This window comes from Macaca mulatta, chromosome 20, assembly GCF_049350105.2.
Source record: "Macaca mulatta isolate MMU2019108-1 chromosome 20, T2T-MMU8v2.0, whole genome shotgun sequence".
NCBI classification, from domain to species: Eukaryota; Metazoa; Chordata; class Mammalia; order Primates; family Cercopithecidae; genus Macaca; species Macaca mulatta.
Genome location: NC_133425.1, coordinates 72,106,708 through 72,122,430, shown reverse-complemented (window position 1 = coordinate 72,122,430; position 15,723 = coordinate 72,106,708). Strand labels below are relative to the sequence as shown.

The following is a 15,723-nucleotide window of genomic DNA, read 5'->3' as shown; positions in this document are numbered from 1 at the left end:
TCAGAAGGAAAATACTAAGAGCAGTAAGTGCAACTAAACAGGTAACTGAGTAAAAGCATGTGATTACTGATTGTATCGACATGACAATGTCTTGTGAAATTTAGAAATTATATTTAACACCAACTGTCCATGAGTTAGGGAGAAAAGTTCCTTAAGGCCCTGGCATTGACTAAGATGGGGCAAAAGTACTAATTTAAATTAGACTTTTAATCCAGAATCCATGCTGCAATCTCTAGAGTAACATCTAAAAATTAAGAAAATAATGTACTATCTTATAAACAGAGGAGGTAAATAATAGTTATTGTCAGTTTCTCTAAAGGAAAGCCTCTGAAGAAAAAAGACTTGTGAGCTGATAGTTTTTGTGGGGACATTACCCAGGGAGCAGGGCAATATGGCAGAAATCAAAGCCAGGAAGCAGTTACTACAGGGATGCGCTACTGACTTGGGCTACAAGGATATGTCCTACCAGGACTGTCTGAAAATTTTAGTGAAATAAATGTCACAGCTGTGTACCTAGGGAATGAAGGGGAGGAAGACAGATTCATCCTAAGTATTGCTCAAGGGTGGTCTCATGGGCATTAGCTTCCCTCTACCCTTGGGTTTTTGAAGGTATCGCAAAACTTGCAGTCTCAGGGAAGCTTCTTCTCAGATGGTAGATTGTGCAAGCAAGTTCAAGACAAGGCATCCTGACAGCACCTGCAGAAAGCTATCAACGTCTTCATGAAACTGACACAGGAAGCAGTAGAGAAAGAAGTGGGGCCAATCACATTTTGAACAAGTATACAAGAAGCTCCATTTAAGAATTCGATGTTGTTCCTGGATATCCACCAAGATTCGCTCTTCAGACCCCAGAGATCCTGTGAGGTACTCAAATTTCTCTTCAGTAACGCCTTGTTTTAAATGATCGAGTGTGTATCTCTTGTATGTGACTAATAATCCAACTGATGGGAAAGAGAATGCCATGAATATTTACGCATAGTCTTGACTTCAAAGAGCCAAATATTTGAAAGTGTATCTCCAAGAAGTAAGACTCCCTGGGAGAGAGAGACATTGCTACAGAATGTAGCTCTCTAAGTGATACTTGGATCTTACCTTTAAATGAGGTGCAGATTTTTAAGTACTTTGAAAACTGTAAGAGTCATCCAGTGAAATCAATGTTTCTGAACAGAGAGCTGTTTGAGCTCAGATATTAAGATACCATGTTCTAGATATGGAAAGCAAGATACAGTCAAGTGTTGATAAAAGATACTTCATCCTACAGAAATATAGAGGCTCCCACTAGAATGTATCTAGGATTACACCTTATATCTAAAGAAAAAATGTTGTATGAAACTTTTATAAGGAAAAAAAACATGCTTGAGTCAGGGCGGAAGCAATATGTTAAAAATAAAGACACGAAATTATATATGCTTAATTTGCTTTTCCCGTTTGCATCAATTATCACTAACCTTTGAAATGTAAAGATAGAAATATTTAAGTGAAACAAAGCATAGGAGGATGTGATAAGACGTACCCGATAATAAGTTTCCAAATTCATAAAAATAGATTAAAAAAACTAGTAAAGTTGTGTTTATGGTAATTTAGGAAAGTTTAGGCAGAGTTTCCCAAAATGACAGTTCACCTAGAGACCACAAATAAGATGGAAAGTTAGAAAATTCAGGGAGCGATATGGTTTGGATTTTTGTCCCCACCCAAATCTCACATCAAGTTGGAGAAGGAGCTTGGGTAGGAGGTGACTGGATCATAAGCGCCAATTTCCCCCTTGTTTTTCTCATGGAATTGAGTTCTCACAAGATCTGATGGTCTAAGCGTGTGTGGCACCTCCCCACTGCCATGTGAAGGCGGCCTTTGCTTTTGCTTCCCCCTTCAGCTTCTGCCATGATTGTAAGTTTCCTGAGCCCTCCCAGTCATGTTTCCTGTTAATCCTGTGGAACTGTGAATCAATTCAGCCTCTTCATAAATTACTCAGTCTCGGGTAGTTCCTTACAGCAGTGTGATAATAAAATACAGGAAGAAACTGGAAGACCTGGCAACATTTAGGTTGCAGTGTAGAAAACTAGAGATGAGGAACAAACAAACGGGGTGGGGTCTGTAAATACATACGAGATTGCCACATGCAGGAAAAAGTGCTCACATTTAAACTGTGTGACAAATCCTCCTCTAGATTTCTAGAAGTCATTTTATATATATATATATATATATATATATAAATTTTAATATATATATATATAAAAATATATACAGATTTTATATATATATATGACCGAGAAACTAGATAAAAAGTAGAACGTGCATTTCTCACACATTTTCAGGTTACGTGTCTTTTACCTAAAGGTTGGCTTCCCATTGCCAACACAACGATGCTCTAACAATCTGCCACAATTCTCCCATCAATGATGCTGGCAAGGAATGCATGTGCATGTGTGATCTGAGGTCACGCTTGAAGAATGGAAATGCTTATTTGCCTTCATGTAATAGCCATAAACCACACCCCATCCTGATTATAACTCCAGAATGAGTGTGCCCATTTGAAATATATGTAAAATATCTATAGTTGATACTCTCACCTCTTTTGACCATTTAATGCTATGGAGAGGAGACAACAGTTATTGATACGTGGGTTCAGAGTTTCAGGTTGGATGACAAAATTCAAGATGGACAGTGGTGATTGTTGTACAACCACATGGCTACAATCAATGTCACTAAACTGTACACTTTAAAAAGGTTAAATTTTGTTATGTATGTTTTACCACAATTTCTCTCATACTTGAGATGCACTGTCATACTCTAAGCACCTCTGAATCTTAGAGATGCAAGGAGGCAGTTCAAAGACAAAAGGAGAATTCCAGGGAAAGAATCCAATCTCTTCAACTGGGCCCCATGTGGGTTTTCTCACCCACATTGTTATACTGTGTCATATGTACTGTGCTGGATTTTTTCCTACAGTATTCCAGTCATGGCTTTCGAACCATGCCACATGACAATTTAACTGAACTGCATGCAGAGGCCACTGTGGAAATTTCTCAATGGATGGTTTGGTTTAATTACAGAGAATTGAGTATATGGCAAAGGGCCAATTCTGCTCTTTTGATTATTCAAAGGACACTTCTCCGCTGAGATTGTCATTTCTACAGCTCAGAGTTGAACTGTTTGGGCAACTGGAAATAGGTTTGACCTCTAAATGGCAGATTTTAGAACCAGTTTAGCCTATTGTTTCAGAAATTTAAAGAGTACATAAACTAGATAGAGTATCTTTTAACTAATTTCTTACATATGTTTATTTAATCCCATACTAGCCCTTTGAGATAATTACTTCCACTCTTATAGAAAATTAATGTCTGCAATCAATTATGGGAATTTTCCACAAAAAAGAATTGCTTTCTTCAGGTATAGAAGGCAGTGAAGCAGGTGTCTGAGTCTTGGAGCCAGCCTGCCTCCACTGGAATCCATGGTCTGTTTATCAGCTGTGTGACCTCAGCAAAATTAGATGAATTCTGGATGTCTCAGTTTCCTCGTACTTCAAAAATGGGGATAACAGCATACCTTTTTCTAAAACTGAAGTAAAATCCTATGTGTAAAATGCTTAGAATCATCAATTTCACTTCTAGGTATATTCCTGAAGAATTACAATTAAAGGCTCAGATATTTGTATACCCATGTTCATAGCAGCATTATTCACAATAGCCAAAATGTAGAGACAACCCCATGTTAATCAATGAATAAACGAAATGTATGTACAAACAATGGAGTTATTATTCAGCCTTAAGGAGAAAGAAAATTCTGACATATACTCTAACATGAATAAACCTTAAGGACATTATGCTAAGTAAAATATTATTCTACTTTATGAGCTATCTATAATAGTCAGATTCATAGAGACAAACTAGAATAGCGATTGCCAGGGGCTGTGGGGAGGACAGTTATTGATACGTGGGTACAGAGTTTCTGCTTGGATGAGAAAGTTCTGAAGATGGATGGGTGGCGATGGATGTGACTAATCAATATCACTAAACTACAGTTGAAAATGGTTACAATGGTAAACTTTATACGTATTTTGCAATCTTGAAAATGCTTAAAATAATGCTGGGAAGAGCGGTTCTCAAATCTGGTGACTAGATCAGCAGCATCAACATCATCCGGGACTTGTTAGAAAGAAAACTCTTGGGCTTCACCACCACAGACCTACCAAGTCACAGGCCTCAAGTATGATGCTTGGCAAGGGAGTTTTAACAGTCCCTCCCGGTGATTCTGAAGCACCTGCAAGTTAAAGTTTATAAGAGGAGATAAGTAGCTGACAAAGATTAGCTGCAGTAACATCACTTATCTTTTTAGATGTTCTTTAGGCCCTTTGGGTTCGTTTTCCAGGGAACATATTTACTTAAATTCCTCATTTGCTTTCTTTTCAAATACCTACCTTATCTTTTATAGCCAACATGTATAACAGGAGATATTTGGAGATAAAAGGACAGCAAGTTATTTGCAAAATAAGGTATATCTCCAAGGCTTACCTTTTAAAAAATATTGCTCATATTTGAGGTTTACAACATGGTGCTTTATTGGATACATATACATGTATACATACAGGGGGGACAATGGCTAACTATAATGAAGCGATTAACATACCTGTCGCCTCACACTGTGTGTGATAAGAGCAGCTAAAATCTACTTAACAAAAATCTGCAATACAAATTAGATGAAATTTGAAATCAAACATTAATGAAAAAAATTGAAGATGTAAATGAAAGTATATTCCATGTTCATGGAAGAGAATATTGTAAACATGTCCATTCGCCCCAGAGCAATATACAGCTTTAACACAAACTATCAAAACTCCAACTGGATTCTTCACAAGAAAAAACAATCCTAAGATTTGTATGAAACAACAAAAAGCTCCGAGTATCTGAGGCAATACTGAGAAAGCACAACAAGTTAGACACATCATACTTCCTGATTTACAATTATATTGAGGTTTGATAGTAATCAAAATCATATGGTATTGGCATAAATATTCAAAAATTGATCAATGGAACAGAATAGAAGGCCCAGAAATAAATTCAAACTTACACAACCAACTAGTTTTTGGAAGGGCAACCTACAGACTGAGAAGTTGCAAATCACATCCGATATCCTTATCCAAAATTTATGAAGAACTCCTATAAATAACAGAAAAACAACCCAATCAACAAATGGGCAAAGACTACTTACAACAGCAAAGTCATAGAACCAACCTAAGTATCCATCAACACTTGATTGGATAAAGAATATGTGGTATATATACATCATGAAATATTGTGGCCATAAAAAAAAGTACGAAGTCCTGCCCTTTGCAGCAACATGGATGGAGATGGAGGTCATTATCCTAAGTGAACACCAACCCCAGAAGAATCAAAAGATTACATCAAGTGGGAGCTAAACAAGTGGTATACATAAAGAATACAGTATGAGGACTTTTAAAGGTATTGAATGAGGGTTGAACACTTACCAACTGGGTACAGTATTCAACATTTGTGTGATGGGTACACTAGAAACCCAACCCCTACCATTATGCAAGTAATACCCATGTAATAAAGCATGTGTACCCCTTAAATCTAAAATTTTTAAAAATGTAACAAAGGACCCGACAGACATTTCTCCAAAGAGGTTAAAAGGGCCAACACATATGAAGATGTGTTCGACATTAATCACAAGTGCAAATTAAAACTACTATGAGATACTACTTCACACTCTTAAGGATGGCTATTATCAAAAAGAAAGTAAGTATTGGCAAGGATGTGGAGGAAAAAAGGTCACATATATACTGTTGGTGGAAATTTAGATTAGTACAACCATTATGGAAAATATTGAGATCCCTAAAGACATTTAAAAACAAAACTACCATGTGACCCAATAATCCATCTCCTGAGTAATACCCAAAGGAGATAAAAATCACAGCCTCAAAGATACCTGTACTCTCATGTTCATCACAGCACTATTCACAATAGCCAAGACATAAAAACAACCTAAAGTCCCTCAATTGACAAATTAATAAAATGAGATATACATAATGGGTTATTCAGCCTTAAAAACGGAGGAAACCCTGCCATCTGTTACAACACGAATAGACTTGGAGGACATTATGCTAAATGAAATAAGCCAGACACGGAAAGAGGAATATTGCATAATCTTATTTACATGTGGAATATATATGTATGTATAGACACAAAACAGAACCCAAGGATTATTTTATGTGTCTGAGTAACAGACCAGAGGCTATTTCCATAGCAACACATACTCTGCAATTTATAAATTGCAGTATGTAGGAGAGAACTGAAAAAGCCTCTGGAAACTAAAAGTTTTTCAAAGAATGCTTTTAATACCCGAAATTGGCAAGTTCCCTCTCATGATAAACAGAGGCTACGGTTATTTAAATGACTGTTTTAAGTATCTGGGGGGCTATTGTAATCCTCATTAAACTTTCATGAACCGTAAGGACCTCCTTACTCTTAAAATGAACATGCTGTGAAGAAAGTCATTGCAAAATACCTAGACTGTGACAGACATTAACCTCTTACATCAATAGCATCTACTTTCACCAAACTCCAATAAACCTAGAAATTCTTAACTGGAAGCATTTTTTCTGCTGCAATGAAGTTTGCTTTTGTGAACCTATGAATCTAATCTCTTTCCCTCTTCCAAACAAAATCCTAAACCAGATACATTTTTCTCTCATTTTCACCAGGGTCCCAAATTGAGTAAACTCTTTACTCAAATTCTTGATAGCTAGTGGTTGTTCCCTCAGGAAAGCAAGCACACAAAAGACGTGACTAACTCTGGTCAAAATATTTTCTGTAGTTGACCTGTGCATGATTTTCTCAGGTAACGCCTGCAGTAACAGATGTTTATAAATGGAATTCTCGACCCAATCTGTGGTTTTGAAAGCTTGTGCATTTTTAGGCCACTTCCAATGATGTGCCTTAAAGTGTGTACCTTAGGGCTCTGGGTTACAATCAGGAGAACTTATTTGAGGCTCTGCTGTGCCATTCACAATCTCATATCCCCCTCAAAGTCAATAGTTCCCCTAGGCCTCAGTTTATGTGTAAGATTAGACTAGAAGCTCTCTAAGATTCTAATTCTAAATGTTCTATGACACTCATCCTAACCCTCCCCCCCTCAAGGAGAAGTTACTCAAGAGGTACAGTACGTTTGTCATAAATGACTAATGACTCAAACCACAAGGAATGGTTCCTGACTCACTGTCAGGTTTTACTATTAGTCACCCCGTAGGTGGCAAAATGAGACAAAACTAGAATTCTCCTTCAAGGATAATTTGGCTTTATGAAGGACTGAGTGTTAGGTTTGTAGAAACTTCCAATTGCAGAGCGAGCTGTACACACAGGGACTCCAGACAGGGACCTGCAATGCAGGGAGATGGTGGTGACTCCGATAGTAAGGGCTAAACAATGCAAAACTGCGAGTTCCTTTTTCCCCCCACTGCGCCACTTGTTTTTTGAAAGGCTCTCTCCCCTCTGTTACCCAGGCTGGAGTGCAGTTACACAACCTTGGCTCGCTGCAACCTCTGCCTGCCGAGTTCAAACCATGCTCCTGCCTCAGCCGCCTGTGTGCATGTTTTATAGAGGGTTCCGATTTCAATCCTGCTGTAATCAAAATGGTCAACACAAAAGCAGTTTTCAAAAATATTTTGAAAAATATTTTCTGTAACTTGCTCTGGAGACCAATAGTAGCAACTCATGGCATGGAGACAGGAGCCCACAACATGACTATAGATGAACCATTTCAAGGCAACCGTCTCTTCCAGGTCAAAAGTCATCTTTCCTGTTTAACTCTGGTTCATTGGGAGAAAGGGCCGGTAAAGTTGAAACCCTCCTTTCCTGGCTGTTTCTCTATAGTCTTTCTTTTCTTTCCCCTTACTCTCAAGAGGATTGCTGGGTGAAGAAAAGTCACCAGCAAATCTTAATGATGTGTGTGAAGTCATTCTCTGGTCCCTCTAGTCTCCTCTCTAAAGTGAGTGATCTGGCCTGTTATCCCAGAGCTTTGGGAGGCTGAAGTGGGAAGATCCCTTGAGCTTAGAGTTCAGGGCTGCACCGAGCCATGATCACACCACTACACTTCACCCTGAGTGACAGAGCCACAACATGTGAATGATTTGGTTAAATTTTAGGGGTACCTGCTATGGGGTCAGCCTTAGACTGACTGATCATGCCTCCGACTGAGCAGGAGGGCCAACTGTCTGGCAGTCACTTCTACTTGTTTCTAGTCATTTGCCTCCAGTGAAAAGCTCCCCCTTTCTCTGCAGTCCCCCGTCCTACTGAGGCCTACTACAGGTCATCAAGCTGTGTGTACAGCTTGGTATTCTCCTGCTCAAAGCACATGGAAACTCCAGGTATTATAACCGACAGTGCCATCTGTGGGGGTGTATTAGTCTGTTTTCATACTGCTATAAAGACTACCTGAGACTGGGTAATTTATAAAGAAAGGAGGTTTAAATTGACTCAACACGGCCAAGGAGGCCTCAGGCAACTTACAATCATGGCACAAGGCGAAGGGGAAGCAAGACACATCATACATGGTGGCAGGCAAGAGACAGTGAACGGAAACTACCACAATTAAACCAGATCTTTTAAGAACTCTCTCGAGAATAGCAAGGGGGAAAATCTACCCTCATAATCCAATCACCTCCCCCCAGGTCTCTCCCCTGATATGTGGGGATGATTTGACATGAGATTTGGGTGGGGACACAGAGCCAAACCCTATCAGGGCATTATTTCAAAAACCTTTCCTAGGACACCATCTTCCCACCTTGCTTTGTATGGCTTTCATGCCATCAGGAAATTGGTATGAAGGTGGTACCCTCATTGGAGGGTTCTGATACAGTTTGTTGCTCACATTCCCCTTTGAGTAAGTCACATGGGCATGGCATGCACTGGGTCCTCTCTCTAGGTCCAGCTCCTGGCACTGAACCTTGATACGCCACTACCAGTTCCTTGGACTCCTACCTTTTCAACAGCAATCTTTCTCTTTCTGGATGATCGAGCCATCTCATACAACCTGCCCAACCTATAGTATCACTTATGGTGAAATCCCATTCTCTGAATCATCCTGGCTTAGGAGGTCTTGAAGTCCAAAAGCAAGGTTTGGAATTTAGCATATCCTCTTATTGCCCAAGTCTATTCATCTGTCAAAGCTATTTCATCACTGAACTTAAAACTTTTAGCTCAAAGACAAAAGCAGAATACTAATGCTGGTTCTTCCTCATCTTTTAACAATCCCAGTTTTTCCTTGATGCAGCAGATGCCTTTGGTAACAGGGAAACCATGACACTGATCGGGTGCTTACCATGTGCTATGGCTTTGTTGTAAGCAATTTATATAATTACTCAGTTAATTCTTTCAAACATCCTAGGAGAAAGCTACCATTATTACCCCCATTCTATAGAGGTCACTGAGGCTTAAATGGGTTAGACAGCTTAAGTGCAGTCATCAAGCAAGTGATGGAGCTAGTGTCTTCAGTAAAGAGGGCAATGGCAGCAGCCACCCAAGAGCTAGGATGACTTCATTTGTTTCCTATATGTAGTTAGCTAATTACTTAATCATTTAGTATATAGCAAACTATTCTCATCCTTTGGGCTTCACACTTTTAAAGTAGAAAGGGCACCTCCATCTCTTGTATAAGCCAAAGAGGAGCTACTCAGGTTGAAGAAGGAAAGGGTAAGTGGGTCTCTGGGGATGCCTGTGGGTTTAGGATACAGACTGGTCCAGTTTACCTCCTCCAAAGCCACTCTGCTGAGCATAACTCTTATCAGAAATCCATTTGAGTAACCCCTCCCCTGTGGGTGGCCTCCACATGATCAAAATACCTCCTGACATGTCAAAACCAGATTGCCTGGACTGAGCTGGATCACACAGCATCCAGTTCAGTTTTTGAATTGTTGGGGTTCTGGTAGTGCATCTTTGAGAAGTGGGTTGTAACTTTGTAATTTCATTCCACTTGACACTCTAGTACTTCCCTCCACTTTTGGAGGCCTGCAGGGATCTTTTGAAGCAGCAGGTGCCAAGTGGAAACAAACACACTGACTTTGTTCCAAGGGCACATTGTTTAGCTGTTATGTTGCCTTGGTTTGCCGTTTTGTAACAGTATGGTGTTTTTCTGTTCACAGTCTAAATCCCCTTTTTCCTTGAGCCATGAATTGTTTAGCTCCTAACAGCTTTTCTGTGTCCAGCTCTGACCCACTCACTTCCTGATAAACCTGACGTTCGAATCATGAGTGTCGGCTCACACACATTAGAAGACCGCATGCCCTGAGGGCAATGACCGTTTTGGTCCCCAATATATCCCCAGCACTTAGTACACTGTGAGCCATATAGTAAACAGTCAACTTGTACTTTTTTGAATTAACTCGTGGCACTAGCTTATGCTTTTAAACAGATGATTTAAATGTCAATACAGTAATTATCCTGAAGAAAGAGATGTGGTCTTACATGCATAATCTACAAGAAGGAAATCTTGATCATCACGGATTTTGTTTGCAAATCTTCAAAATAGTAGGGGAATTTAGTGATTTGATGAATCACAGAATTGCTTGCTCTGCCCAACTTCAATTACTCACTTTCTTGTCCAGTATGTTAAAGATGTCTTTGGCAGTTTGACACTTTGTTTTACATTTTAAATAGCAGGTCAACTCGACTTCCATTGTAAACCAGGAACCATAATGGTTCAATTTGACAGGGGAAATTTAGTTACCTTAGAATACATACCCCAAATATAAGCAAATTCAAAGCAAATTTATAACCTAGAAAAATATTCAAGTTTTCCGTATTTACCAATATAGTTTTCTTTGAAAATAAAGTCATCAACTATCAATGTTTTTAATAACATTAAAATGGCAAATGATATGACAAGCTACTATTTTTAGTTCCTCTGGGAAATCTGGAGACATTCACTCAACTATCACAAAGTACAGCTCCCTTAAAACTAAAACGCAAACACTTTTGTTTTTGTCGTGTTTGTCATTATAGAAGTTTGTGAGTTAAGTGCCCTTTTAAAAAAAACACTGATGTGGTTGAGTATTTTTAAATACATCAGTTCAGTATTCAAATGACTTCAAATCCTCAACATGCTAGAGACAAACAATTTCACTGTGAAGCTGTGTTCAATCTGTCTACATCCTAATATTTAGAGGTCTGCCTTTTCACTTGCACTGGATTTCAAAGAATATTATCAAGGAAAATAATAAGTATTAAAATACATGAGATGTTTGGACTTTATCTTGTTATCAAGAGTTACCCAAAATAGGAACACTATTCTTTCAGAAAACAATGTCCCTCCTAAAGGCACTATCTACTTGACAATTGTCATAGTGTATTGATTTCTATTTTATATACATCATTTCTCCAACAATATTCACTGTTCTAGTAACAACTAGGTAGATACTATTAGCAATTAAATTCAACTTTCCCACAAACTTACCTGGGCAAAGGGCAAGTGAGAAGCTGAATCGATTCAAAACCACGTTTAGATTTCCTTTAGCCATTTTGCTTCTACATACAAATTGTTAATTCACTGTTTAATCATGTCACACGTAAATTGTGCATTAAATATTTTAACCACTACACTAATTCATCCATTTTGTCACACAGTGGCTGTATTACATGTTACAAATATACTTTGAAAGACACAGCTATTTTCTTTGTGTACCACTAATTCCCTATCACAATTTTTTCCAGCCATTTAAATTACTACCCCCGGGAAAGGCATGATCTTTCATATAAATACCACGAAATTGGAGGGACACCATTGCTCCACAAAACAATTTTCATTAAGAAAATAAAGTTGACCAAAAAAAAAAAAAAAAAAAACCCAAACCCACACTGATCTTTCAGCTGGTATCTCTGAAGCTGCAAAGCTTTATTTGCAATTTACAATGTCTTTTGAAAAGGCCACAATTCATCGAAATGCCACATTCCGAGTTTTCCTTCTGTTGACTTTTAAAAGTTTTTCGAGTTTCTAAGACATGGGGTTTCAGGGCATTAATGTGGCCACATACACTGGTGGTTTAGGACAGTGACTCTGTCTGGAGGGTGGAGCTCCCTTCTGCCTTCTTTAAGGAGCCCTGAGGAGCAAGTAAAGCAGGTCAGGAGGCACAGCTGAGTTAGGAACACTGACAGAGAACTTAAGTTTCTCTCTTTTGGCAGCGGTGAGTGCAGCAAGTGTCCATCGCTTCTTGGAAAGTAGCCTGAACAACTCTGGGATTCTCCTTTTTGCATCTGTTTTAGTCGTCATGATGATACTGTGTTTATTAATTTAATTTTTATATTCAGGGAGTAAATGTGCAGGTCTGTTACATGGACATGTTGTGATGAAGTCTGAGAGATGAATGATCCCGTCAGCCAGGTAGTGAGCACAGTAACCAACAAGTAAACTCAGCCATTGCATTTAGTCTAAAAAGGTGGTGAGAAATTAATATACCCGAATACGCGAGTCAGGAGATGGGGTATCTTACTGAAGAGAAGGTAAATGAATCTCAAACTCTAATCATATCCCTGTAAAATTCAGAAAGCAGAGCTGCGTTTAGCATTGCTTTCATTTTTATTTCACGAGCGATTTCCACTAGGACCCATGGATACTATTGTACTACGGACCAGTACTTCCAGGGGATTTATTTGCAGGGATGGATTAACAACGATTGGTCCGAAATCTCTGAAAGACCCTGCCCATACCAACATCTCTTTCCCACCCACAACTTTCTCTATGTTCTGGTTACAAGCCTTTTCTTACCTACTTCTAAACTCAGTGTTTTAGCACGTGACGTTCCATGAAATTAGAGGACACTTATTTGTCTTAAAATTGGGCCTTAAGTGTTACTTCCTCAATGGAAATGACGTAAACCACAAAGTTACATGCAATCCCATTGTTTGCTGTTGTAGTACCATATATGTGGTAGGCAGAATCATTACACATAGATCAACTATCATTAAGTAACAAAGTTTAATGCCTTCCTCCGTGACAGAATACAAGCTTCTTGTAGAAAACTCACCATCCACGTGTTCCCATTACTGCAAGTTTCCACCATGAAAATCCTCTTAATAGTGTATTGGATTAGCTCAGTACTCAATGTCTTCAACTATGCCGTGGGCCAGATGAGGATAGGGCTTCCTTGTCCATATCTTCAACCTTTCGTCCAGGGGCAGGTCATATGAAAGGAGACATCTACAATGAATGTTTAGTGAATGAATGAAACTTGAACTCAGGCTCACTGCAGCTGCCATAGTTCAGACCTTAACGCTGTGGTATTGGAGCAGTGAAGGATTTCCCATCCTCAGAACTACTAACATTTGAGCCAGATATTTGTGGTGTGTGTATGTAGGGGGAAGGAGGCTGTTCCATTGACTGTAGGTTGTGTTACCTGTATCCCTATCTTCTATCCACTAGATGCCAGTAGCACCTCCCTCCAATTCTAACAATCACAAATGTCTCTAGGTATTGTCAAATGTGGTCTTGGGTGTCAAAATTTCTCACTCAAGAAGCATAGGAGAAAGCAATCTGATGATATTTGTCTGCCTCCTAATATGTGTCACAATGCCAGTGACAATCTTTCTAGAATAAAAATGCCAGTAATGACTGCCTCGCTGCCTTTTACTGAGTTACCACATATATAGAATTTATAATTTGCACTTTAAATAATGGCATTGTCAAAAGCAGGTCCTGAGAAATCAGCACTGTACTGTCTTCTGCCCTGAATTGCTACTCTGACTTTCAATAAGTGCATTGACCTCCCTAGGTTCCAAGTTCCTCATTTCAAGAGCTAGGCTAAATCACTTATTCTTTTTACTCTAAAAATCCTCAGATTCTTTATGTAATTCCATTACCCACACAAATTGGCAAACACTATACATTAGCATGATGTTCAGGCAAATTCTCTTTAGGTACTTAAAATCTTATCTGCTCCAGAACGCTAAGAACTCACTCAGTCCAAGCATTCTTTTGGGGTACCATGAAACCCTACACAAAATTTTGTACATGTTATTTTGAAAATAAAGTTTGTTACTTTTAGACTAGATCTTTAGTAGAGCGCTGTCGTTAAAAGAGGAGATCCTGAATCTTACTATCTCACGGTTCTGTGACCTTTGGGAAGTGAATCAACTTTCCTAAACCCAATTCTCCCCATATGTAGATTAGGAATAATGCATGTGATGTTGTGAATTTTAGGATTTTAGGATTTGACAATGTCTGTTGCATACCAAGTGTTCGATACATTTTAACATTTTCCCTAATTCTAAGTACTTTTTAGCAATGATCACTGTACTGTAAAATCAGAAGCTTCTTTTTCTTTGTGGCACATAAGAATTGTTCACCTTGCAATCACTGACATGGATTGGAGGCACTGTATTATGAGCTTTTCAGTGGACACATCTTAGGGGTACCCAACATAGGAGGTCAATATAAAATGAGCTATCATTGGTGTATATGCACATGTATGCAATATGTACATACCTTTTTCTAACTGATGAAAAATGTCATTAGCCTACATAGAAAACAAGTGACTTCTTGTTTACGATCTAGATGGAAGATTCAAAAAAGTTATCCTGATTTGCATAGGATGTCCTTTAGTTGTAACATTTAATATTTAGAACTCAAAGATGCTGAATAAAATGTCACCGATTTGGCCAATTACCCAAAGGGGCACACATTTATTCAGATTTTTCCAAACTAAAGAAATTAAGGCCTGAAGATGCTACAACAGAACCTGAAGCTATCTTTTCCCCCAGGCTGCTTAATTACACTCTTAAAATGATTAGTTGAAGCAATTTGTGTGCAAAGCACATCCTAGCATACAATGCCTTTATATTTTTGTCATGTGGTTGCTTAGTTCAACATACCCTGACTTGTTAATAACCCATTATTAAAAGATGTGGGCACACAACAATGAATGAAATGTTGATTCAAGATGTGTCAGTACATTCAGAAATATTTATGACATTAAGATATTAAATGCAATTTAAAGTAGAATTTATTGACTGACTAATTCTCTAGTTGGTCTGAAAAACATCCAGGCATTTTAAAACTTACCAATGGCCTCAGCTTATACCAATTAAATCAGATGAGGTAAGATTTCTGCATAGCAATGTCTGGGCTGCCCAGGTGATTAATATCAGCCAAGGTGGAGAACTAATGAGCTAAGTTCATAAATAGTATTTTCAGGAACACAGAAAAAAAAAAAGTGTACCCAAATCCAAAATACATACCGAGTTCAAGTTTCCATATTAAAGGAAATTATACCCATGGGGTTAGGTGTCAAGGGAGACAAGCCCTCTTGTGTTTGCTGGCTTGTCTAATATGTTTGGGTACAAGGAGTCAACTTCAGTTTTAAAACTTTTACTAACTTTTAAAAGTTCATCTCTTTCAAGTTTCCTGAGAAACTGGTGTAAGTAGAGCACTCGTGACAATATTTGTCTCTATATTCCCAAATAGTTTTAAACCCGAAAGACAAACATTTGTAGATATTTAAAATACAAGCCTTCAGCTTATTTGATATCGTTTTTCATGGGAAAACTTTCATTGTTCAGAAAAAAGGCAAAAGTGGTATTTCCCTAGCATTGGTATGATTTCAGCTAGAAAACAGAGGGTAAGAGCTTACCAAAGGGACCTGAGGGAGTAGAAATGAGAATTATGTAACAGAAACCACAGATTTATTAAAGGCAGCCACATGGTACCCACCTGGCTGAAGAA

The 15,723-nt window shown here is 38.5% G+C and overlaps 1 long non-coding RNA gene across 1 annotated transcript in view; it reads right to left on the bottom strand.

Moving 5' to 3' along the window:
• Positions 1–3,779: 3,779 nt before the first annotated feature.
• Positions 3,780–15,723, bottom strand: part of LOC114674419 (uncharacterized) — a 162,972-nt gene continuing 151,028 nt past the window's right edge. The window contains exons 3-5 of the long non-coding RNA XR_013411577.1: positions 13,031–13,203; positions 5,065–5,153; positions 3,780–4,257 (exon numbers count right to left, since the gene is read on the bottom strand). This is a non-coding gene — a long non-coding RNA (uncharacterized LOC114674419). The remainder of the gene's footprint in view (positions 4,258–5,064; positions 5,154–13,030; positions 13,204–15,723) is intronic.